The sequence below is a fragment of the Eleutherodactylus coqui genome, chromosome 3 (genome assembly GCF_035609145.1).
Source record: "Eleutherodactylus coqui strain aEleCoq1 chromosome 3, aEleCoq1.hap1, whole genome shotgun sequence".
NCBI classification, from domain to species: Eukaryota; Metazoa; Chordata; class Amphibia; order Anura; family Eleutherodactylidae; genus Eleutherodactylus; species Eleutherodactylus coqui.
Window position 1 is genome coordinate 192,883,145 of NC_089839.1, and position 27,384 is coordinate 192,910,528.

The 27,384-nt window shown below is 42.2% G+C and overlaps 1 protein-coding gene across 4 annotated transcripts in view; it reads right to left on the bottom strand.

Annotated features, from left to right (window-relative positions):
- Positions 1-27,384, bottom strand: part of FOXP1 (forkhead box P1) — a 700,722-nt gene that overhangs the window by 591,165 nt on the left and 82,173 nt on the right. For all 4 annotated transcript variants that reach the window (XM_066596693.1, XM_066596696.1, XM_066596697.1 and 1 more), the window contains exon 3: positions 23,830-23,942. The gene's annotated coding sequence lies outside the window, so the exon portion shown is untranslated. The remainder of the gene's footprint in view (positions 1-23,829; positions 23,943-27,384) is intronic.

A 27,384-nucleotide genomic window follows, 5' to 3' on the forward strand; every position in this document is an offset into this window, starting at 1 on the left:
CCGGGTTGGGAAGGGGATGGGGGGTTAATATTGCTGCTGGGAGAGGGTTAATATTGCTGCGGGGGTGGGGTGGGAATATTGCTGGTGGGGGTTAATATTGCTGGGAGGGGGTTAATATTGCTGCTGGGTGGGTGGGGGTTAATACTGTTGCTGGGAGGGGGTTAATATTGGTGCGGGGGGAAGGGGTTAATATTGCTGCTGGGAGGAGGTTAATATTACTGTGGGGTACCCTGTTACTACTGGGGCCACTGTGGGGGGCAATATTTTTACTGGGGCCACTATGAGAGTCACTATTATTACTGCGACCACTATAGGGGTCACTATGACTACTGCGACCACTATAGGGGTCACTATGACTACTGCGACCACTATAGGGGTCACTATGACTACTGCGACCACTATAGGGGTCACTATGACTACTGCGACCACTATAAGGGTCGCTATTAGGGCTCGTTCACACGGGTGTAATTGCATTTCGGTCGCACAAATACGCTATGTATTTGCGCAATCAAAAACCGCTTATGCTTACGTATTTGGGCATGCAGAAAAGAATGCAGATGGGCCCCTGAAATGGTGCGCAAATATGCAGTGAATACATCGGTTTCCTGTGCATTCGCCACGTATTCACTTCAATGGCCTATTGGGGTGCGTAGTAGGTCCTGCTGTGTGAAAATATGCGATCATATGAATGAAATTACTAAGATCAATGGTTTCTATTCACTGTATATTATGTACGCAAATACGCTGGTGTGAACGGACCCTTACTGTACTGTCTTACCATCGGCCCTTTGAAGGTCCCCATAAGCCTGATGTGGCCCTCGGTGAAAATGAGTTTGACACCCCTGATCTAGAGCAAGATGGGCTCTCCCTAAGCTTTGGAGAAGAGAGGCTATTGATCCCCCACCCTTGCAGGACCTTTTAACTCAAAATTAGGGAAGGTTTGTGGAGGCCCTTTTCCTTTTTAGGTAGACTTGCAATAGACAGCATTCTAGTACACTTGGCGCATCTATGATGGCAATGAAGCCTCACAAACAGGCAGTTCTAGAGGTGGCAACAGGCAGCCGACATTTTTTCTCCAAGAATGTTTTTGAAAGGACAAAACATGAAAACAACCATGCTCAGTACTACTACTAAACCACAGACTTCTCACATACAACAGGGGAATACATTGATGCTGCTTCCAGAACAGTTCCTTGAGAAAAGACGACAGGAAGAAATCAGCGCTGTCACTTTGTTGCAAGAAATGAATATATTCCGCCAAAGCCCCAACCAGCACAACAAGAGAAGCGATCTCTGGTGATAAACTATGTACAGTGAGGAGACAAATGAATGCTCGGAGGCTCAGGACGATACTTATCTTTATGAAGGACAAGAAACATACATTATCAAATTGTCTTGTGGGAACAGATAAATGTATCATAACTAGGAAATTGTTACGTGTAAATAAATAACCCACTCCGCGCTCAAGCATGGCCGCCTCTCCCGCGTTCTACTGTGTGACAAAAACAAAAGTAATGTCAACTCTCATGAGAGGCGAGAGGGATTTATTTCTGTGCTCGGAGCAGTTTACTATATATCACTTGTTATCGAGCGTCAGTCTACTCAACAAATTACCCCGACGTTATCTGCAAAAGTGAAAAGCGGGCTGCGTGGAAGGTTAATTTGTTTTGCATAGATTCAACTTACTTTATCTATTGACAAGGATTCCGACATTGCCCAAACATCAATATTTTGGGATATTTTTGTAAATGGAATATAGTTGTACTGGCCCTCAGAGAGTAAATCAAAAGGGGGGTCTCTAGCTGATTCATGACACCAGACCTTACCATCACAGGGCTGGATAGTTTAGACTTTTTTTTCCCTCTGTCCACTCATCCTTTGAAGCACCAACATAGGTCCTCTGGTCATTTCCCCTTCACTAGTTACTTTGATTATTGATAGGGAAGCCTTGGGCAGATTTATTCAGCCCATAGAAAAATGTGAATAGGACTAGGCTTAAGGCCCATTTACACACAAAGACAATTTTTCAAATAATTGAAAGATTGATAGTTTTACCGATCGCTTTGCATAAAGTGCTAATAGACACTAATGTCCATTAGCACTTTATAAACTTTATTTGCATGTAAATGAGCCTCCAGGAGCTGTTTGCAGAGGTGGTCTGAGCTCTGCACACAGCTCCATTGTTCTGGCATGGGCTGTCTACTGAATGCAATGTAATCTCCGACTCCTGTAGAGAACACAGCGTGAGGTCCCTGTTATCTACTTTCTCGCTGAACCATGGATTTTAAGCTCACCTTAAAATCATCGTTTAGATGAAAAGTAAACAATGGTAGCATTTACATGCAACAATGATCACTCATAAGCCATGGGGCTTTAGCTGGTCTCCTACTTCTCATGGGTTTATACTACCTGCAAGGCATAGCTATACAATATTGAGTGCAAATGGTAATGCCATAAAAATATCTTTCCTATGGTAAATGGCACGTAATCCAGATTTAGAGTTAATGGTGGAGTATGGTATGATTTATACAAGAAATAGTTCATACATGTTTAATGTTGGGTTTAATAAAATGGCTGCTGTGGTCAAATTAATCCAAAGAGTTTAAGTATTGGAGTCTTTATTGGGTAAAAAAGCGTTGGGAGTTTATGGGAGTTTGGTAGGGGGATATAAGGGCATAGCAGGTTGGGGTATAAGCTAGACTGGACTCTGCAATACCCGCATCATGTACATACAACAGAGGCGGGGAAAGGGGGAATAACTAGCTTGTTGATACCACCACACAATCCCATTACATGACTGCCTGGTCCTTTTGCTCCCTTTCATGATGCCTCCAAGGCATCTGCATAGGCTGCATCTACAGTATGCACTTCTAGGGGCCGGCAATCTATAGGAAGGGGGAAAGGCGAGCCTGATCCAACACTTTTTCTCATAGAACTCCTAAGCGTTCCCTCCACAGTGTATACCCAAAAGGACTCCTGAGGAAAGAGTTTCTCTGGTAGGTGACCTCTGTAGACTTACCGAAGGGGAGACAATGGGCCTTGCCAGCCTTTTCTTTTGGGGCATCACTGAAGCGTTTGAAGGTGGTTTGGTCACAGACCTGCCCCGACACCATACAGAACATACCCTCATATAGGCTACATCAGTGTTTGCTCAAATGGAAGGAACTTTATCAACAGGGACTTAGTTCATCGGGTGTTAGGCAGCGCATGTGGTTTATGGCTCCTTTCTTCAACTAAGTTGCTGTATTTAGTGACTACATATGGCAGCACTCTAGAATCTAGCTTTCACCCTCCTGCCTAGCCGAAACACTAGTGCATCACTGCACCGATTTCCATTTTTCTGCGGTGTTTTTGTAGTGTCCGCCCTACTTTACAGCGGTACTGCTCCTACCCTATGTCTCTGTACAAATGTGCCACTCCTGCCAACAACCTGTAGGCACAGAATTTTTAAAGGAGCAATTAAAAAAAACTGACATAGATATGCCAATACTGTGGTTTACATCACAGGCATGATACAAGGCCGGTTAAAACCCCTTTAGATGCAAATGTAAAGTTACAGCTAAGGTCACAGAAAATCTCATTACCATGCTTAATCCTGATGGAGCAAGGAGGCCCCATATTAAAAATCAACCAACAATCCCAGAACATGATTGGTTCTCATTGCCCAGCTACCCTTTTTTGACCATTACAGAGAAGAAAAGCCCTATGATAACTGCATAGGCCACGTTCGGGGTTCATACAACTCATAAGAAACAGGAGAAGACTAATCTGAGCCCTACTAGGGCTCACCTTTGTTAAAAATTCAACCTTAATCAACAACAAATACAGCCACCATTACAGTTTCCATAGGCGTTGTCATCACCTTTATTAGTACTGCGGTATCGTAGCTCTTTCAGAAGATACGGTATGTAAGGCCTGTAAAAAAAATGGAATTCTCAACAAATAAGAACAAAAGTCATGTGCTCCATAATTATACACTTTTTGAAAAAGTTGGACACAAAGGTCACAAAACCAGGTCCTAACTTTTAAAAGCTTTGCCTCAAACATAATCACTACATCTTTAATTAAAGATTTTTGCATAAAAATAGTGTCCCGAGCTCCCAATCTTCCACTTTTGTGGTTATTCACCTGTCTTTAACAGCTTTGATCTAATACGAGGCCATGTAAGTGTTTTTACATTTTATGGCGAAATTAGGAATACATCTGGAAAAGCGTGTACAAACTTCCATTTTATGGTTTTTCATCATGTAATGGCGTGCTTCATTGCCTTTTGGCAGATTTCACTCTGTGGGAGAGGCAGGCGCAATATGAATGAAATTTACTACCATCTACAAATGGGAAAAGTATGTTCGTTTTATCGACAAATATGTTGACGGTGAATTCTTTAGAGTTGTGAATAGACCAGAACATGAAGGCTGATCTGTGAGTGATTCTGCAACTTATTTAACATTTTGGATATTTTTATATCAGGTTTACACTATATCGTTGAAGTCTCCATTGTGATTTGTCTTAAATGAATCTTCCAAACCCAGAATTTGGTGTCCTTCTTATGCCGGCAGCTTCCCCTGACACTTCCAGCTGTCATCGATATGTGATGACGTAAGCAGTGATTGTTGAGTTATGTCACCTTACCGTGACAGCCAATGATACTGTGATGGCAACATATACTCATGTAATGTGACTTGGACACCACATTGTCAGAGGTGAGGGACAGGGGATCTCCTGGTAATCGATGGTTATAACTGAGTGAAACTCTGGCAGGTCATAAAAATGTAGTATGTGCCATGCCGTCAGTTCACATAATTGTGTGTAATACATGGACAAGACGGATCCTCTAGAGAAGGAGCTGCTTATACTTGGGCCTTGTTCACATTTGGGTCGTCAGTTGCGTTACGAGCATGCATCACAGACTAAATTTATTGGGAAAAGATAGCGCAGCATGCAGCACTATTGTTTCCACTAAACTACTGGACAACCAGATGGAAATCCGATGCACCCCATTGTAGTCAATGAGGTTTTTCGGGCACTGTTGGTCTTTGGCATATGAGGGATCTGGAAGCATCATCATGTTCATTGTCCTATTCCTATGAAAGAGCAGAATAATGGAAATTAATATGTGAACAAGGCTTTAGTCGGTTCTCCAGTAAGACATAGAGAAGGGTCTGAGTGGGACTCATGAGGAATCTACGATGTCTATGTGTTATAATAGGTTATATGGAAAGGGATTGTAAGCCTTAAGCTTACCTCCTAACTATCCCAGTAATGCTTCCAACAAGACAATTTGCCTTGTCACCAATCCAATGCTGTTTTACGTTGGCTGTGAGAGTATGGATGTCCCACGATTGAACTGGCTGCACAGAGTCCCGACCTGAACTCTATTGAACATTTTTGGGACAAACTGAATGTTGGGTCGGGAAATATGAACATTGTCCATCTTCTTTGAGATAACTTGCCAGACATTTGCAGGGTGAATGGAGGGAATAACCACCTGAAGTGTGTCAGACATTAGAAGAAAGTATACCACGGAGAGTATCCGATGTCATTAGGGCTAAAGGAGCCCCACTAAGTATTACTAAATGAAAATAAATACTGATTCTCGCTCAGGTGTCCAATTTTTTTGGTAGGAAAGTGTATTTAAAACTGATGACCTATCCTTAGGTCATCAATACCTGATTTGTGAGGGTCTGCTGCCAGGGCCCCCCACCGATCAGCTGTTTGAAGAGCCCATGGCACTGAGGCAAACGCTGGAGTATGTTCACCGCATACCAATGCACAGTGCCATACACTATATAGTGGCCATGCCTTGTATAGCGGCTCACTTGAATGGTACTGAGCTGCGGACAAATGAATGTGACATCACTGGCCTGTGAAGAGGCCAAGGCGCTTGGAGGTCCGGGCTGGCAGATCCCACCAACTAGATATGGATGACCTACCCTGAGGACAAGTCATCAATATCCGAGTCCCAAAAAAAAACACTTAAACTTACCCTATACTCCCGAATAAGGGTGTTACAACCCACACAGTCACATATACAACAGTAATACCCTCTCATGGAAAACTATTCTGCAAAACAAGCTATTGCCAAATACGCAGCCTAAAATCTGCATCAATTACACCTGCAGTAGGCAATTCCTCTTAATGATTCACCGCAGCCTTAAAAAACACATTCCTATAGATGACATTATTCCATATCAAGCCGTATACACTCAATTATTTTCACACCATTTACAAACCCTGAAAATGTGTTGCGTCTCAATAAATACATTGTATAACCACAAACTCCTAATTACTTAGCTACCTGGAAAGCGCATTTTTAAAGGTCACAAGTGATAACTGACAGTAAATAACAGAGCACCGGACTCCTACTCAGATATTTCTTTTTACAAGAGACCAATGTTTTTCATAGGAAAGCAAGAAATTACATTAACAATTAGTTTCCCAGCAGCTGAACGACGATCATGTAGCAACTTAAAGAAGACGCGTTACCAGATTTTCAGGGCACCGGCTATTTTTTTCAATATCATCAATGTACTTGCATTGCAAAATTACAGAATTTAAAGGGGTATTCCAGTTACATAATGTTGTTGTCAAATGAATGATAATTAAAAAGTATTAAAATTTGCAATGTGGCTCTGGTTTGGATTTTGTGTCTGTAGCTGTACAAGCCATTACCTTCTCCTGGCACTTCAGAAGTGCATGTTCACAGGTAGCCCTGGGTACGACCTGTAGACATTCCAGAGCTACAGGTCGGGCATGCTCAGTGGGAACGACCAGGGGCGGCTTTTTTTCTCCTCGGTTCTCGGGAATGGATTGCTGACCAATAGCAGGGCAGCACTTAGCAGTTAAACACACGGGAAGGAAGTGGGAAATTGTGCAAATGTAATTTCAAGCTGCATATCGGCAGGGATGTGATGACCATCTAGGAAAATAGTGATGCGGGTAAACATCAGAAAGGAAGGGGAGGATATGAAGGTAATGGCTGTTCAATGTATACCCATCACCATGGGTATACATATGGGTGTATATAAACATGACACAAACCCCTTTCATATCTGGAATCTTTGAAAAGTCACTTCACAACCGTTATAGTCCTTTAAATGGTTGTCTGGGATTAGGAAAATATGGCTGTTTTCTTCCAAAAACATCTCTCTCCGCAGTTTGCGTATGGTATTAGAGCTCAGTCCTATTCACTTCAATCGAATGGAGCTGTAATATCAAATAATCCATAGACACAATAGACATTGATGGAATTAAAATACAGTATATCTCATATGTCATGGTCCAACCATTGGGACTCCCAACAATGCTTAGTGTGAAGGGCCTGAAGAGCTAGGTAAAGTGTATTGGCTCTTTCTCCCCAGCAAGGTACTGTGTAGGAATTGCAATTCAACGGATCTAATTCTCCTGGGGAAAGCATTGTGTTGGAGATAATCTAGTGGGCCTAGAGCCCCTTGATTCTAGGCAAGAGTGGGAATCCTGGTGGTTGCACCTTACCAATCAAACATTAATAATACACTCATTGAAAAAAACAAAAAATAATTTACCCAGATAGAATTTTCGGATTGCAGCAGAACTCGGCCTTCAGTAATGCCTCAGGCTGTTATGTAAATTATTACAGTTGTGGTCTGATTAGACACTGCGTTGCAACCAGAGACTATAAAACTCCTTCTCCCATTGCTCTCAGAGGATACTTTTGTGTAGCGTACTGCTTGTTGTAGAGATCATTGACTACTAGACGCCTCTACGAAGCACTCAAACAGTTGACAGAGTTTGAGAGGGGGACATCATTGGAATGAGAGAAGCAGCATAGTTGTTTCCATAAATTGCTCTCCATCTAGGTCATTCTGACCAAGCTGTTAGGAGATGCTGGGAGCAGCGGTTATGTGAGGACTTGCACACATGGTGAACAGGCTGCTGACGGCCCAGACAGACCACCAGTAGAGAGGATTGTTTAATCCATCGACAAACACAAGCAGATCCAACAATTTTGTTGTCCACCATCCAGGCACAGGTGGCATCTTCATTACAGAAGCATGTCTCTGCTCAGACCATTTCCAGGCACTTAACAGGAGGAAATTTGGTGTCACAGCGCCCATTATATGTCCTGCCATAAACACCTCTACATTATTACCTTCGTTTGCAGTCGTGTCGTGAACGAAAAACCTGGACTGTTACAGACTGAAATCATATTGTCTTTAGTGATGAATCCAGGTTCTGTTTGGGAGCCAACGACAGTCGTGTTCAAGTATGGAGGCCTCATGGTGAGCGCTTCAATCCTGCTTTTGCTATGTAGTAACACAATGCCCAAACTGCTGGTGTGATTGTATAGAGTGCCATCCCATATGACAGTCAGTCACCCCTAGTAGTGATCGAGGGACACTAAGAGATCAGTGATATGTGCCTGAAATTCTGTGGCCACATGTGTTGGCTCTTAGGGCAAGGCTTCCAGCAGGCATTTTTCAGCAGGTTAACATATGCAACCTGTATGCCTCCATGGCCAACCATATCTCATCATGTATCCAGGCTAAAGGTGGCCAACAGAGCCTCCTGCATTATTTTTTTTATGTTAATAAGTGTACATCCTATAGATATGCCATCTAGTGCCCACTGTCCATACTATAAGGTATTCTGACTGATAGTATTCCAGTATATGCAGAAGGAAAACTGTGAGGGCCAACTACGAAGATCTGTACTTCCATACAATAGTTCAGCTGTTCTTTTGAGTTTACACCATGTATTTCAGTTTAACTTTTAGATGTCCTATACACTTGCTAGTATGACCTAGAACAGTGTTTCTCAACTCCAGTGCGCAACAAGTCATGATTTGAGCATACTCTATAGATAGAACAGTTGTGGCCATTTTTGTGTCACAGACAATAATGACACACCTATGCAATAATAAGGAGATCCTAAAAACATGACCTGTTGGGATTACTTGAGGACAGGAATTGAGGAACACCAGCCGAGAACATTGCTTATAAAACTGGAGACTATAAGGGCTCTGCCAAAATATCTGAAGTGTAAATCACTAGCAACAAAGCCAAATGCATCAACTTTGATATAAAAGGTAGGGGTACCTCCATAGATTTGTTAGTTTTTTTAGGATTCTGAGTTCCATAGCAGTTTGGAGAAGCAATAACCTAGGTTCAATTGTGTATTTAGCCCCCTCTTTCAACAATACCCAGAAGTAGCATCATGCTACTGTATGTGATTTCATGGAGGAGGCCTGTGTATCTGCAGCCTGTGATCTAATATAGGCAACAGAAGTGTAGCTAGTATCGATGGAAAGAGGGCAGTGGCCTTGGGCCCAATTATATGATTATTTCCCAGTGCCGAGCGCAAACTCTACTCTTCCTGCTGTACAATAAGGGTGTCCAACACGCTTGCAGGACACCCATTTTGTAGAGCAGAAAGCCATAGGATCCTTGCCCTACCATTCTCCTTCTTGGAGGCTTTCTCAGGTCTCAAGTATTTTCCTCCCACTATGCTGAACCTATAGCTTGCCAATTTAAAGGGATTTTCCCATGACAAATTTTAACTGCCATGCAGACATCTCTGCTATGGCTCAGTTTTAAGTAGGCTATCTCCGATGGTCCCATTGAAGTGAATGAAACAGTGGTGTGCATGTATGGCCACCTACTACCATATGCTTCAGAACTGAGCTATGGCTGTAGTGTCTGCATGACAGGAAAAACTTGTTATGAGACAGACAACTCCTCTAAGTAGTCATTACCATATTGATTCCTCTTATAAGGCCAAGTAAAACACTCATAGATTCCAGTAAAATAGTACCACCTACTGGTCACATTATTAAGTAAAAAGCAACCCATGGGTACCAGAAGACCTATGACACCTACTGGCCATATTATTATGTTATAAACTACACCAGTAAATACCAGTAGAGCAGTGCCACCTACTGGGCACATTATTACTTTAGACAGAAAACAATAGGTTTCATAATGACAAGGACAAAATAAATTAGTTTAATGATGAAGTCACAAGAAACTAATAATCTGATGGAGGTATGATGCACACTGTGCCTCAGGCCTCAGCCATTTCACCATACTTTGATTTCATTGGCCACTTTCTTTATTAATTAGCATTCTTACACGAATATGAAATATCAGCATTAGAAATCTACCGATTTCCGGTCTTCCTCTTTCGTCAATGGATCACTACTGTCTGTCACCTTTAGCAGAACTCATTAAAACAATGTTGTATCTTCCTTGTTTAATGTAATCATTTTAATTGAAGTTTAATCTCCCAAAATATTTGGAAGATTTTTAATTGACATTTGTAGTAATTAATTGGTAAGCATTAAAGGTTTGTCGGAAGAATTTAAAAACTAAATTTGACGTCGAAATTGGCTAGCGACCGCTGTGAGGCCCCTGCTGGGAGCTTTTCATCGTTTTTCTTGTGTCTTGTTAGGGTGGAGGAGCGAGGGAGGGAGTGCGAGGGGATGACGGACCCTTTCTTATAGTCATGAATTACATTACTAATGTATTCCATTACCACCCGCAAATGTCATGTTAATTTCTGATCATCATCGGTTCAGACAATAGTTTCGACACTGGCAACAAGCCAATTAGCTATGCAGCTTTAAAATGAAATACAAATTTCAAATATATGTATGTATATAAGAAATTTGTCAATTACAATATTTCATTTGCAGAAAAAAAGTTTTTAAAAAATGGCTAAAAACACTAAGAAAATAAAAAACAAAATAAAAAAAATAAAAGAGCAGTATAAAATATTAATATAAAACACAACTAAAATACAAAGTAAAAACTACCCCAAAAATTAAAAATAGGATAAAAAATATAATAATATAAATAAATTAAAAAATACAAATAAAATGCAAAACGAAGAACATAAAAAAGAATGAAAAGTACAAAGAAAATATAAAAAAATAGAAAATAGTAAAAAATACAAGTAATAAAAATTCAAAATAAAAAATCAAAATATAGAAAAAAATAAATGCAAAAAATAGGAAATGGTAAAAAAATATTAATATGAAATAAAAGTAGTAGATAAAAATACAAAGAAAATTTAAAAAGTACAAAAACATAAAGAAAACAAAGATGCAATGGATCCTGACACCATCCTAACCAATGCAGAAGCTGCCAGTCCTCATATCACTTAATTGGATCCCCCTGGCTTCTCATAAGTCCATTGACACCCAATATCCACCTTGTACGTAAAAAAGACCAATATGCTGCAGAAAAGGCAATGGGATGAGGTGGCTGAAACGCAGCGAGTTGATTAAATTGCTAAAAATTACCTTCTATAGAAGTTCCCCAGCCCGAAAGTTTTTGAATTGTGCATTTTTTGAGGCGGCTGGTGATTTACAGCTCTGGACAGTAAATGGACCATTATTTTCATTCTAAAGCTTAAATGAGATTAAGGATGATCAAATACTTATAAGCAGGGTTTAAAATACCCAGAGGGCTCTAGAAATGAAGGGTCATTTATAACAATATTATATGTGCAAGCAGTATGTAATACAGAAACGCATTTAGATAACGGCATCTCTGGGAAATTCACATTGTTATGAGCTCTCAACAAACTTACAATTTTAAATACCAGCCATAATTTTGATATGTTCTGCATTTTAGTAAATTTACCGTGCGTGCATGATTATTCCGATGTAAATCGTACACAGCGCCAATTTAAAAATTCAAGGCTGAGCAATTTGTTAGCGTCTTCCTACACCACTAACAATTACCGCTATTATTTAGGTGTCAATAAAACGCGCCGCTACATTTCTGTTTATGTGTAAATAAGTTACAAGTCGAGTGTAAAAATTCAGAAAATGGATTTCGTGCGTGAAGCTGGAATTTTATTACAAGAGGACTAAGCTTGGACTAGAAGGCACAAGTTTCTTAAGATTCTATTGAAGTGATGGTAGCTGGGACAGAATTGAACCAAAGTAAGAATATTTTTCAGAATTTTTTAAAAGGGGGTGCCCAGAATTGGAAAAAGGGGTCTACTTTTTTCCATATACTGTGCCTATCATGTCCATGGGCTGTGTCTGGTATTGCAGCTCAGCCCTATACACTTAAATGGTGCTGAGCTGCAATGCCAGACACAGCCCATTGGACGAGAGTGGCACTGTTTCCGGGAAATATGGGAAACCCTTTCTAATCCTTGTCAACCAATACTTTTGAAAGTAGCATTTCCATCTAATTATTGCACTAGCAGTTAAATTGGGCAAACCCTATAAATTGCAATTCACCTGTATTTCTTGTGTCCCACTTTAATCGGCTGCATTACCTGCTCCCTCAGCCAAGTGGCTGTCTGGTGGTAGTCTCAACCCCTGCCACCAGACAAGACTGAATCAGTATACCTGTCAAACCATAATGCTGGTGTCCTAAGGAAATGGTGTCTGGTTGTGGGGTAGAGTCCACTACTATTTAATGGTAAGTTCATTTGGGAAAGGCTCTCTCTTTCTCATGCATTACGCGTTTATATGAATTTTGTGATACAAGTAGGTATTCCAGGGATTGTCTTACAATGACAACACCTCTGAAAGGATTAGACGGTGGGTCCAGCTTATCTAACCCTCAGCAATCAGTTATCAGCAAAGGACAAGGGAGCGTTAGGGGTTGGCCCTTCACTTCTTATCTTCCGAGAACAAAAGAATTGGGCAGGTGAAATCCTAAGGCTGGGTTCACACAGGGCTGATTTGTCGCGGTTTTGCTGCGGTTTTTCCGTTGCGGTTTTGACGCAGAAGAACTGCTTCTGCGGCAAAACCTCTTCAAAGGTTAATTTGGGCTTGTGGATTTTGCTGCGGATTTTCGTGCGGAAAAATCCATAAGCGTTTTTTTCCGCAGCGCTTTTTTACTTTTGTCGCGTATTTGTCGCGTATTTGGTGCGGTTTTGGCTGCGTCCATAGAGGTCTATGGACAAAAAAGCGCTGCGGAAAAGACCAAAGAATGAACATGCTGCATCTTTTAAAACCGCGACGCAGTTGCATTTCCGCACTGCGGCTGTGCGGAAAAAATCCGTCCTGTGAGAACAGCTTTTTGGCAAATCTCATTTGTGCTGCATTGCACTGCAAACGCAGCGGTTTTGCCGCAGTGCGGATATGCAACGGCAATCCGCGGCAAAACCGCGGCAAATCCGCCCTGTGTGACCCTAGCCTTATACTCCAGATATCTGTCTTTGGGAGATAGTCGGAAGGCAACATTCACATTAGATGATTGCGAGTTCCCGAAGACACCAGGAGGTTTGGACAGTCTATATCTAAATGAATATGGCTACTATGAGAATCATTCTTATAGGGGTAGTCCTGAGGAAGGTCCCTCCTCTATTTCCTAATAGACCATGTGAACATGAGTTGTCTTTACATGATGGTCAACAATATAATTAATGGACAGGCCCGGTCCACTGCAATGAGGCTGCCCACACACATGAGATAGCTGTTGGCAAAAAACTCTCCAACCTCCTCATGTCTCGACAGATACTTCTGGCAGCACCTTTTCTGTCAAGAACAAACATCTGTCTTTAAGGGATAGTCGGAAGGCTGAATTCACAATAAATGGTAGTCAGTTCCTGTCGAAGCCAGGAGGTTTAGCCAATCTATATCTAATGAATATGGCCACTCTGAGAATCATTCCTACAGGCACCCTTAAGTAAGGACTCTCCTCTATGATGTCTATATGTCCTAATGTACAGGGGTTGTCCCCCCATGTCTTGAAAGACACTTCCAACAGTGAATTATCTCAAGAGAACAAAATAAGAAGAATGGGCAGTTGAAATCCAACTGTCTGAACCTTATCTCCCAAACATCTTTCTTTGGAGGATAGTTAGGAAGTCACCATTCACATTAGATGATTGTCAGAAGGCTTGACCAATCAACATCTAATGAGCATGGCCACCTTGAGAATCATTCTTTAGGGGGTCCTGAGGAAGGACCCACTCTATGTCGTTTATAAGTCCTAATAGACCTATACATAGGTGTTGTCTTTGCGAGACAACCCCTACAAGATTATGGACAATTTCTTTTTATCATGGGGCCAACAACTTTATGCCTTCAATAGATGAAACAATTATTTAAAAAATATACTCAAGTTCTGTTTGTCTTGTGTTAGGCCAGCTGCACACAAACGAGTCGGATTCTGCATCCAGGAGGCCACAGTAGAATCAGTCTCTGAACCCGTCTGGCGACCTCGCGTACCTTAACTTTCTGTATTGCGGATGACCACAGACGCTCACTGTCAATCATGCAAAGTACGGATTATTAAAAAATACTTATTTTTCCTGCACTGTCACTAGGCGATGAAGCTGGTACCCGCAGCCTATCCACAACGTCAAATGCGGATGAGCTGTGAGTCGGACTGCTTCCATTGACTTCATGCTGCGATTTTAAATCCACTCATTGAAATCTCAATCGCTATCCATTCATTTGAGTGGACATGCGAATGTTCTATTTTTTCAATAGGCGTAGAATACTGTGTATCGTCCGCGCAGGTAACGATCGCAGATTCCGCAATTGAAATCCAGTCACGTGAAGCCGACTGTACATTTTTTTGCAGAGCAAACATTACAATAAATAGAAGAAACCAGGGGGCATATACTTTGTTCTAGCACTCCATCTATCTCTAAGGCCTCATTCACACGAGCGCTGTCCATGCGCAGTAGAGTCGCGTAAAAAGATCGTGGCTATGCTGCTCTAAAGATCGTGTGAACAGGTTAATTCCTGCTTCTTGAAGTAGCGTGTTCACATGATCCAAGGTGAGTGGTGCGTGTCTCTCAGCTCCCACAGGAGTCTATGGAAAGCACGCACCAAAGATAGGTCAGGTTTAGAGATGAGCGAGCATACTCGTTAAGGGGATTTACTCGAGAGAGCATCGCCTTTTTCGAGTACCTGCTGGCTCGTCCCTGAAGAATCGGGGGGTCTGTGAAGGGGAGCGGGGTAGAGAGTGAGAGCGATCTCTCTCTCTCCCTCCCGATCTCCTCCACAACGCCCTGCTCACCTCCGAATCTTCAGGGACGAGCCAGCAGGTATTCGAAAAAGGCAATGCTCTCTCGAGTAAATCCCCTTAACGAGTATGCTCGCTGATCTCTAGTCAGGGGCCAACAACTTTATGCCTTCAATAGATGAAACAATTATTTAAAAAATATACTCAAGTTCTGTTTGTCTTGTGTTAGGCCAGCTGCACACAAACGAGTCGGATTCTGCATCCAGGAGGCCACAGTAGAATCAGTCTCTGTAGTCAGGTTCTCTGTAGTCAGGTTCTATCTTTGCGCGCACCACGCAGCTTAGATGCGACCCGCAGTCGCATGTCCTATCTTTGTTAGGTGCGCGAATTTAGTGCACCTAACGATCGTCCATGTGAACACTTCTATAGGAACCCATTGGTTCCAATAGAAGTGCATCCTGTACGCGCCTCTAATGCGCTCGTGTGAATGAGGCCTAAAGCAAACATTCTAGTTGGTGTCTGTATTACGCTTCCGGCATAATAAAAAGGAGTTAAAATGCCCAAATACCCCCCAAAATAATAAAAATAGACACACAGCACCGCCTGACGTGATGTTGGTTAGAATAGAACAATAATATCATTTACCTAAAAGTCTTATTTTTACTGCAAAAGTAATTATAAAAAAAGAGAAAATTACGACATAGAATTTATTGGAACCACTTAACGAATTAGTGTCCTCCGATAATGGCTTAGAAATTGTACTTTTATGTCACGACTTGATCTGAATTGCTGGTGAAATATGGAGAATCGATGGCACTCCATGCACTCATCCCCACCTGTCCTGAAAATTTACACTTTGCAGAAGCGAAAAAGACAAAAATCAATAGTGATATTTAGAATATAATTGTAGTTGTTAATGCAAAGACGTAATGCCTGGCAGGTGAGACTCGGGATGATGCTTTGCATATTGGACATTTCGTCTTTCTGCCTCCTTTGCCCCTCCATTGGGACTGATCAGTGAGTTTCTTGGCTTGGTGTCAGATCCTCTTTAAAAAAGGACCTTTCACCTCTTATGAAATAACTATATTTTCTGATAAACCTGCATTGTGTCTTCCCTAGAAATTTAGGAATAAATCAACAACTGGGTGTTACCATTCCCATTGTCAATGCTCTGCAACACTGTATCGTCTTACGCTATACAATACTGTGAAGGGTTGACAGTTCGTATGGTTAGGACTCTATTTGGGCACACCTGTGACTAGGGGAATGCCCATGCCCAGTTGTCAATTTATTCATATACTTCCAGAAAAATTAATAGATGAACAGTACAATGGGGAATATACAACAAGATGCTCCAGCGTTATTCAATGGGGAATGCACAGATTCACTATAACTGACATGAAAAGTTTTTGTAAGTAAAGCTCAGTCAACAGAACTGTAGCACAATTTGGCTCCGATTACTGATCTCAGAGACTGGCTACATGGGGTATGGTTAGGGTTAAATATATCACATTCATTTTTGCAGCAGGAAGTGAAGCCATATTGGTTGCTGCCATTATAAAGCAACTACCTATTTGGCCTTATGTTCATCTTTGCCACATGTTAACTATTAGCACCAAAGGGACTTAAAGGGATTGTCCCATCAGATACAGCCCCTTTCACATTGTTGTCCCAATGGGGTAAACCGCTCAACATCCCAAGTACTGCTCCTGGCATGCTTGACAAACAGTTGGCTTTGCTAGGGAAACCATGCCCAGCTAGGCAATTTCCCTGCAGTGACTGATCAAGTATTACCTGACAGACATTCCGAAAAATGGCCATCCTTATAACTCAGAATATATCCAAAAGAAACTCAAGGACAGATCAAAGTCTGCCACAACTGGAGCCATTCTGACAGAACATAAAGTTTAGAAGACTAGTTATCTAGTCAGAGTCAAATAACCGGACATGTGTAGGTCCAAACAGCCAACAGCAGGTAGATAGTTTGCAATTTATTAAAGGACAACCCATTTCGGGGCGGATAGTGCAGCTTAATCAGGTCAAGGCAGACTCTTGTAGAGTGGCCCTCTGTTCCAGCTCATAGAAGGCGGTCTTGAGTGAGGAACCCAATCCATGACATTCTTAAACCCTAGTAAGTCATATGAAGAGAGGTCATCTTCTTGAGACAACCCTTTAATAACTGAGTTGAACCACCACTAAAATGGAGTGTGTCGGCTTGAACACACTGTCCAAACTGCAGGCATCATGTTATAGAGCAGGAGGAACTGAGACAATTGATATGCAATGTTATGGGGAAAGATGCAGTAGAACTTGTATTTTATGCATTTAAATCTTCATTCATTCTGAGCCAAACAGTCCAATGGGCGGTCCTATCAGTGATGACTGTACATACAGGAGTAGCTGTCAATCACTGATAGCACCGCCCACTGGACTGTTCAGCTCAGCTATAAAATACAACTTATACTGAATCTTTTCTCATAAAACTATATATCAATCTTCTCAGCTCCTCCTGCTCTATAACATGATGCCTGCAGTTTGGGTGGCATGTTCAAGACGACAGATTCCTTTTCAATTGGGTTCGCTCATCAAAGACACAACACATTTCAGAATGTGACCCCTAGGAATAATACACTGATTACTGTAGTTTGCATCCAGGACGGGCGTCTCCCATTCTGGCAGAGGACTACCCTTTGTGATATCCGCATACCCGAATAGGGCATATGGACAGCAGTGCTCTCCAAATGGAAGTAAAGGTTTGGTTTCACATGGCAGGTTTCGCAAAATTTTATTGACGCAATTAACACAAAATTTCGAATGATGGTGCGAGTCCATCCTTACGGAGGACAAATAAATGAATTTACTGTTTCATCTCGGTAAATATGTTTTGGCTAAGGAACAAAAAGGTGAATCTAATTCTAGCATAATGATAAACATCAGCCAATTTACACAGTGTGTTAGCAATACAGACGCATGACATTACGAAGGCCTGTAAGGCAAGTATCTACAAATGACATTTCAAGTTTCATTAATGCATACACTTATCATGCCAGTTCAGTCTTATATAAATAGTTTTATGCTTTTTTTTTCACTCTTGTGTCGTCCCTGTAGCATGCGAATAAGGGAAGGAAGGATTCGAACACTTAAAGCAATCCTTGAGTTTTGGGACAAAAATTCTGCAGCGGGACCGTAGGAGATAGGAGATTCATTACCTGCAGTTGTTCTTCTCTGCCATTCCCCTCTGATTTCCAGTTCCAGGTTCCATTTTTGATCCTCCAAATGGCAATCTTCAGACTACCTAATCCCTACAGGGCATTGGTATTTGACCTGCTCTCTGATTGGCCAAAGCAGATCATGTGAACAGCATTGGCGAATCAGAGAGCAGTGCTCAGTGTGCATTATGTAGTTAGAAGATTGCAGCAGCCCAAAGCTTCAAGCTACATCTCTTCCCAATACATTATTCAATCCCGCCATTCATTATAAGTTTCATACAGTGCATAAGCAATGCTGTCATATGGTGTCCAATTAATACTCCAAAACAGTGCTCAATTAATATCCTTATATATTACTCAATTCATGTTGCTATATAAAATGATTAATTAATACCCCCACAGAGCTAAATTAAAGGGGATTTCCAGCACTACATTATTGATGAGCAATGCTCAGAATAGGTTATCAATAGTTGATCGGTGAGGGTCTGTCAATCAGGATCCCCACCGCTGAGCTGAGCACTGCTATCACTTCAGTTCATACCAGGTAAAGTGCCATACACTGTAGACAGGGTGTGCCAGGTATTGCAGCTCAATCCCATTCACTTAAATGGGGATGAGCTGCTCTTTAGGCCATGTTACTGGTGAATGTGATGTCATATGCCAGACAAGAGGCCGCAGTGTCTAATCAGTTGATCAGGAGGGATCCTGAGCAGTGAACTCCCACTGATCAACTATCCTGATGGTAGGTCATCAATACTGTAGTGCTGAAAAACCCCTTTAATACCCTACACCTTGGAAATATCGCTCATTTAATACCCCCTTACACAAAAACCTACATATATAGTCTATATACCCAGAGCACATGAAAGCAATACATAAACACATACTGCATAGATTTCGGTCATGATTGTCTGAATCCTACCCCTGTTCCCAATCCTTGTCCAGGGAGTTGGAACATAAAACTTTTCAACTTTCCATTACACACTGGTTAAAGAGGTTGTCGCAACCTATCAGGGCATATGGACGTCATAGAGATGCTCGGGATTCCTCTTTATAAGCTGGAATGGAGAGCTGCTCTCCAAGAGCAACCCCCATCATGGTTGACTTGAGCCATCCTTGTATTAGAAGGATTGCTGGTCATCTGAATTGCCATCAGGTAATACTGCATTTCCCCTGCAGTGGCTGCTATAGAGGAAATGCCTGACTAGCCGGAACAGCTGTTTATTAGGGGTGGGTGCTGAGAACAGGCCCCGGAGTACAAGCCACATTCTAAAAGGGTTTGTCTCTGATGGAACGACCTCTTTAACCTTTGGCCAAATCAATATCAAGTTACTTTTATCATTTTATAATGACAATGGAAAGTACAATGAAGGACAAAGAGACTCAGACTGAGTGAACCATAGTTATTGACCGTTTTCTGGCATACAAAAGTTCCTGAATTGCAAATTTTAAGTTATCTAAGCCGGGTCCCGACACTTTTTCAAAAAGTGGGTGGGGCCTAATAATAGGGCGCATGGCCGTGCGTGGCCCGTTACATATAGCATTATGTATACCAGAAACTTGCTTACATTATACTAGAAAACTTCTTCAGCTTGTAAGTGGTGTAGAATTCCATCAGGTGGCACAGAAGTGCCACAAGATGAGACAGAGGTACTAAGAAGCTTGCACCTCTTAATACATTTCTCTCTCATAGCTGTAAAACACAATTTACTTAGACCGGCGCATGAAATGCTCCATTCTGCTTAGACGAACTTCATCAGAAAATCACAAAACATAGACAGACAATAGATATACGGGGTGTCTCAAAAGTGTGAAAACCCCCATTTAGAATCAAAACGTGTTGGCAGCTGGTGATTCAATGTTGCATAGAAGCTGCAGGGATGTGAGGAAAGTGGAATCCTGTTATTCCATTGACCGCCATTTTGAACACCGCCACCTTGGATTCTACTCCAATTTTTCCACTGGGCTATATCAAACACACAAAAAGCTTCACCAGAAAAACAACGGTGCACTTCATTTTAACATGACTTCATTAAGGTCCTTTTACACACAACGATTATCGCTCAAAAGCCATCTTTTGAGCGATAATCGTTGCGTGTAAATGTGCCCATCTTTCACTTTTCTGCCGAACAATGATTTTCAGTTCAGCATGAAACCCATCATGCGGCAGAAGAGCTGATAAGACTGACCGCATGCTGCGTTCTGCCCGGGGAGCGCTGATAACAGCTGATTACACTTTCTCAGCTGTCAGCCCCCTGGTAGAACAAAGAGAGTTTATTCAGAGAACAGCAGGTGGTCTGTTCCCTGAATATAGCTCCTGGCGGCTCACAGGCTAATAATTGGTACTAGTAGGCATTAGTACAAAGTAGTAGTTAATACAAAATGATCGCTAAAAAGCCATCTTTTGATTTCAATCAATGCCACCAACCAGCAATGATATGTGTAGGTCTTTCACCTAACATGAAGGACAAACTTAACACATTCTGCTTGAGATAACACTATCATTCACCTTGCCTGTAATGAAGAAAGATCACTGTGTGAACAGGAGAACAAATAAAGTTATGTTAAAATAAAGCACACCGTTGTTTTCCTGGTGAAATTCTCCACCAGTTTAATATATCACACACCTACCTTCCTAGTGGAAAAGTCAGAGTTGAATCCAAGATGGCGGCATTCAAAATGGCCATCATATTGGTGACATAGCCTAATAGAATTTTCGTTTTCCCTGCTACTTGTATGCAAAAATCGGACCATCAGACTTTTTTATTTATTATCGGCGGTTCAACATTTATGAGACATCCTGTACATACTGTGGACTTCTATAGCCCCTACCCTAGATTTTTTTCCTATCAATCATTTCCAACCTTACTTTGGCGAAGCTAATGTGTTTTTTTTAGACAGATAGATAGACAGATAGATATGAGATAGATAGATAGATATGAGATAGATAGATAGATAGATAGATAGATAGATAGATAGATAGACAGACAGATAGATAGACAGATAGATATGAGATAGATAGATAGATATGAGATAGATAGATAGATAGATAGATAGATAGATAGATAGATATGAGATTGATAGATATGATATAGATAGATAGATATGAGATAGATAGATAGGAGATAGATATGGGATAGATAGATAGATAGATAGATAGATAGATAGATAGATATGAGATTGATAGATATGAGATTGATAGATATGAGATTGATAGATATGAGATAGATAGATAGATAGATAGATAGATAGATAGATAGATAGATAGATAGATAGATAGATAGATATCTGGACTACAGTAAGTATATCATGATTAGCTGGAGGACTTGTGTAAATGCCAAGTGGCCCCTTAAACTAGAATTTCTTCCTCATCTTGAGAAGTAAGCACTTCTCCTAAACTTGTCCCTTAGTATTACCACCGAACTCATCACAAGGATGTAATTGAAACCTTGAGGTCCATGAAAATAGATCAGTACTGAAGCCTCCTGCTTTCACTCAAGAGTACTTAAGTTAACATGCAGATGAGATGATGCTCCTCCAGCAGCTGTAATTCCACAGTAATTCTCCGTACCACCTGCAGCTCTGGATTCAATAAACCTGCTCAGCAGAGACTTCGACATTACACAGCACCAAGTGTGGCCCACTAGATCTTTTTTTTACATTTAGTGGACCCTATTTTTTTGGAAGGGGGGAGATTTTTTACAGCAAACATTAATCAATGTAGTACTCCACTGCTCCTAGCACTTCTGGGATATTATACAGTCGGGATATACATTGCAGAGATTTAAAAAAGTAATAAAACGGAAAAACATTTTTTTTAAGTAATAAAATGGAAAAACATTCCAAAAAATTGTCAGTGAAGTGTAGAGCGAAGGTGTGCTAAACATTGGTTCTGCCGACCCACTGTCTGTGAAATTGACAAATAGTGTAACTCTCATATGTATAGCAAAAGGGACGCAGTTCTGGTATATATTAGCCCCATGGGTAAATGAGGATGAGTCCTTCAATTTTTTTGTGCTATATGTGTGAACAAAGCAGGGGCATAGCTATAGGGCGGTGTGAATAAAGCCAGCACAGCCAGACTCTGGTGCCTGATGGGGCCTAAAGGCCTCACTACTATATAAGGAAAAACCAGCAGCCTCCTAACAGTCCTGGATTTGATGGGACAGTCCCAAATATTTTGAAGTCTGCCCGACCATGCTGGGAGGGCTACTCTATGTCTCACCTGAACCACTGGTCTACATTACTGGAAATGCTGTTCATCGGCCACTGCATTGATCGTTATGTGTCAACCACTGATAGTCTGTGTATAGAGTGGCATGCTGTCAGTGGCTGACACCAGAGTGTGAGGTATAGAACAGTCAATGACAGCGCCGGAGACCATCGAGTTCAAGCAATTTGGCAATCTCCAATGCAGTCATGGAAGTGAATGGAGCAGCGGCACGCCTGTGCAACCGCCATTCCATTCACTGGGAAACCGATTCAACCCCTGCTCTTGGCATGAGTTGGGGTCTGAAGAGTTGGACCCCCTTAATAATAAAGCCAGCAACTATCCTGTGGATAAGGGATAACTTTATAACTTAGCACAACCTGTTTAAAATGGAATGTGTCAGCCACTTTGAGTTCTATAAACTAAGCTTATGCACTCAAAGTAGGTGACCCGCTGAGTCCGGGGATGTAGGTTTTATACTTGCCTTCCTCACCATATCCCCATGGTTAGTGCTGAAACCCTCCACTGCAATGCATCAAGCTGCGTGCTAAGTAGTGCTCCCATTCTATGCATAGAATAGGACTACATAGTACGTACCTCAATGCATTGAGCGGTAGGTTTAAATGCTGACAACGGGAGAACAGACTCATCGGGTCAGCTACTCTGAGCCCATATGTTTAGCTTATAGGGCTAAAAGTAGGTGACACAGTCTCTTTAAGTTGTGTTAATATTGATTAGTCGTTGTTTAATGAAATGATCTGCAGTTTTTTAATATACTTTCTATAAACGGCTTTTTTATCCTCTAGATATCTAGAACTCAAATATGTCTGTCACTGTCAGCAAGCAGAGATCTTGATAATGGGGGAATTGAAGCCTAAAGTATATTGTAAGATTGCTGAACTTTTTCTCATGCACTGATTAAGCTTTAAACAATATAAAATCAAAGGACTCCTTTAAAGCAACCCTCCAGTTTTGGGACAAGATTTTGCCCTGTATTGGGAGGGAGCAGTTATATTACTGCGGTTGGTCTTCTGTGCCGATGCCCCTTTGATCTGCCCATTCTGGGTCCCATTTTTAGTCGGCCTAGATGGTCAACACAAGCTTCAGACTACCTAATCCTCACAGTGCAATAGTAGTATTAGACTACCTACGCACTATACATGCTCTTTGATTGGCCAGCACTACTCACATGATTGTGTTGGCCATTCAGAGAGCAGTGCACAATGTGCATTAAGTGGCTAGAAAATTGCAGTGGAGGGATATTGGCAAAGACGGACAAGAGCAGGTAATATACTCTCCCAGCTTGGGTGCCTGGACAGAATATTGTCCAGAAACCGAAGGGTCACTTAAGCTTACTATGATAACTGTAGCAGTAGAGACCTCAGCCATGTTGTGCTAAAGTACAGTGGTAGATAGAAAACATAGAAGCTGGCCAGAATGACAGTAGTAATATAGATTATTGTAAAACCAAATGTTTCCGACTTACCAACTTCACCGTGAGACGTCACACCCCGTCGCTCATCGTGCCTCACAATGCAGATATCACGTAGAAATTCTGACCATCACCGTACGGTGCAATCATCAACACTTCAATGGAGGCTACAACATAAACAGAAAACAGATTGAAATAAGCCAAGAAGTCAACGAGGTAAGCAAGAAACTGGAAGGATGACTTGTGCCATAATGAAAAAGTCATGTGCTGCACTAGAAATAATGATATCTTCCTCTGACCCACAGAAGTGAATGGAGTGGTGATCACGCGTGAGCATCGCCACTCTGTTCCTATGGTGGTCCTAGTGGTCGGACCCCAATGATCTATGAATAGGGGATACTGGAAAAAAACACTTAAAGGGGTTGTCCCGCGAAAGCAAGTGGGGTTCAGCACTTCTGTATGGCCATATTAATGCACTTTGTAATATACATCGTGCATTAAATATGAGCCATACAGAAGTTATTCACTTACCTGCTCCGTTGCTAGCGTCCTCGTCTCCATGGTGCCGTCTAATTTCAGCGTCTAATCGCCTGATTAGACGCGCTTGCACAGTCCGGTCTTCTCCCTGGTGAATGGGGCCGCTCGTGCCGGAGAGCTGGTCCTCGTAGCTCCGCCCCATCACGTGTGCCGATTCCAGCCAATCAGGAGGCTGGAATCGGCAATGGACCACACAGAGCCCACGGTGCACCATGGGAGAAGACCCGCGGTGCATCGTGGGTGAAGATCCCGGCGGCCATCTTAGTAAGGTAAGGAAGAAGTCGCCGCAGCGCGGGGATTCGGGTAAGTACTAAACGTTTTGTTTTTTTAACACATGCATTGGGTTTGTCTTGCGCCGAACGGGGGGCCTATTGAATAAAAAAAAAAACCGTTTCGGCGCGGGACAACCCCTTTAAACGAAATTGTAAACTATTAATGGCCTATTGGCAAAATAGGCCAGCAATAGTAGATGAGCAGGAGTCTTCCACCCGGGACTCCGCCAATCAGCTGTTTTCCAGGTTAGTGTGCTCATTCATGGAACAGATTTCTGCAGGAAGCAAACAGCTCAATTCTCCCTGTAGTGACGAGGCTTGGTATAACAGGCAAAGTTGCCATTGAAGGCAATAGGAACTTTGCCTGTAATACCAGTCTAGCCACTGCAATGAGAATGGAGCTGTCTATTTCCTGTAGAAACCAGCTCAGTGCATCGTCCTAGCTGTAAGAGGCTGAGGGAAGCAGGCTCAGGGTTTTCCCAGATCTCCGGGTCATTATCAGTTTGGTGGGTGGCAAGCAAGTGGACCCAGCTCCAGGGCGTGTCTCCTAGTATGCCCTAGGAGGTGAGTATAACGATCTATGATGTAGAAAGTGGGCACAAAGGGGCATTGTTACCTATGCTGCATCCATGTCTCCCAACCGTCTTGGATTCTGCGGCATAGTCCAAGATAGGGACGCTGTCCCACAGCCTCGGGTGGCAGGAGGCACGTACCGCCTCCCCTGACAAGCATTGAACTCTCTTGTAGTCCTGGTCCAGTGGCAGCGCCTGCTGATGCTGTAATCAGTGCAACCCCTGACCTGTCCCCCAGTGTCTGCATTCCTTCACCAGACTCAGGAGAAGAGGTCTCACTAATTACATCAGCGGCGCCACTGCCGCAGGACCTGGACTAGAAGTGAGTTCAACGCTTATTGGGTGTTTGGAGGTCCACTATGGAGGTTAATATTAAGAATGGGGCTACTAATGGGGGTCATTATTACTACTTGGGCTACTGTGGGGATACTATTACTAGTGGAGACGCTATGGGGGTCTCTATTACTACTGGGGCCATTATGGGGTCACTATTATTCCTGGGGCCACTATGGTGGTTGCTATTACTACTGTAGCCACTAACAGGGTCACCATCATTACTGAGGGCCATTAAGGGGGTCACTATTACTGTGAGGGAGTCATTAAGGGACACTATGTTGGGAGGTATGTGCATCATCAATGCAGCCATTGTATCACCAGGTCCATTGCATTATGTAGTCCCAGCATAATGAAGACTACAGGCCCAGGATAATTCAGAATAAATGGCTTTGAATTCACCTAGTGAACCACTAAGCGCGCTCTGTAAGCACACGTCGACTTTATTTCATTACGCTGACAATCTCGATAGAAGAAGAAGAAAAAAAAGGTGATTTGTGAGCTGTTGTGGGCCTGTCATTAGCTCGTTCTAATCTGAGGACGCCACGGATGATGTATCAAGTCTCCCTAGTAATAATCTTGTCCGGGTGATAAGCAACGAACAGCTACAAAACATCTGATGTAAACAGCGCAGATATACAATAAGGACACCATTTCATCAGTGAAGACAAAACAGGCCAGTTTGTTATGGCAAGCAATTATGCAAGCGAGGGGAAGCGCCTCGACCGCGGCGGGAACTCATCCAGACTACGGGAAGAAAAACAACACAAGTGTTAGAGAAGTTTCACAGAGACTGGAATTGGATAACTACTAAAGGGGTGTGTGCACTTTTGCAAATCAATATTTTTTTTCCTTACTCCAGCGCATGTGAAAAAATGAAGCAGCCAATTTGAATTTAACTCCTTAGCGCCAATGGGCATATATGAATCTCCTGGGTGAGCGGGGTTTGGAGTTGAGTCCGCTCTATCTATACATTGCCGGTGTAAGCTGTCCTTGATAGCGGACACCTGGCTGCAACAGTCATGATCAGCGTTTCTGCTGATCACGGCTGTTAACACTTTATATGCCATCAATTCTGACAATGGCATTTAAATGCCCCAATGTGATTCCGAAATTGCGTCTGGGTTTCATGGAAGCTGGGGGCATTCTGAAAGCCCTCAGGGCTACCATTTATATTTACCTATTAAGTTGGACATGTAGCCTGTCTTAATAAAATGCTAGCAGAAATACCATGTACTGCAATACTGAAATATTGCAGTATGTAGTGTAAGTGATCAAACGATTACAAGTTAACAAAAGTAAAAATAAAAGGATATTAAAAGTTTTTTTAAAGTCTTGGTTTGGGCTGCAGATTACTTGGCTGATGACGTGGCACTAAACAGCATGTTTACTTATAGGAGAACTTTTTCTATCGATGACCTATCCTCAGGATCCCCACTAATTAGCTGATCCCTGAGCCCACAATCAGGGTGGATAGCACTGCAAACAGATAACACTGTCAGCATTGCAGTCGCCCAGGTTGGTACTGCAGGCACACCTCCCATTAAATTCACTGCAGTACCAATCTGGGCCACTACAATATGGACAGCACCATCTGCTTCCAGCACTATCTGCACTGACAGTGGACCAGCAAATGGCGGGGAACCCAAGCGGCGAACCCTTAACAATTAACTATTGATGTCCTATCCTAATCATCAATAGTAAAGCTCCCAGACAACTCCTTGTGACTCCAAGTTTGATGTGTCCTATAACTCAACTAATTAAGCTCAACTACAACATCCTCGTAGCTTTGAACAAGTCCAGTTCTTGCAAAAATAACAAAGACAGTACATCCATGGGTTGAACCAATGACAGTCACATTGCTGAGGTATGAGGCACAGAGAAGATCCCACCTC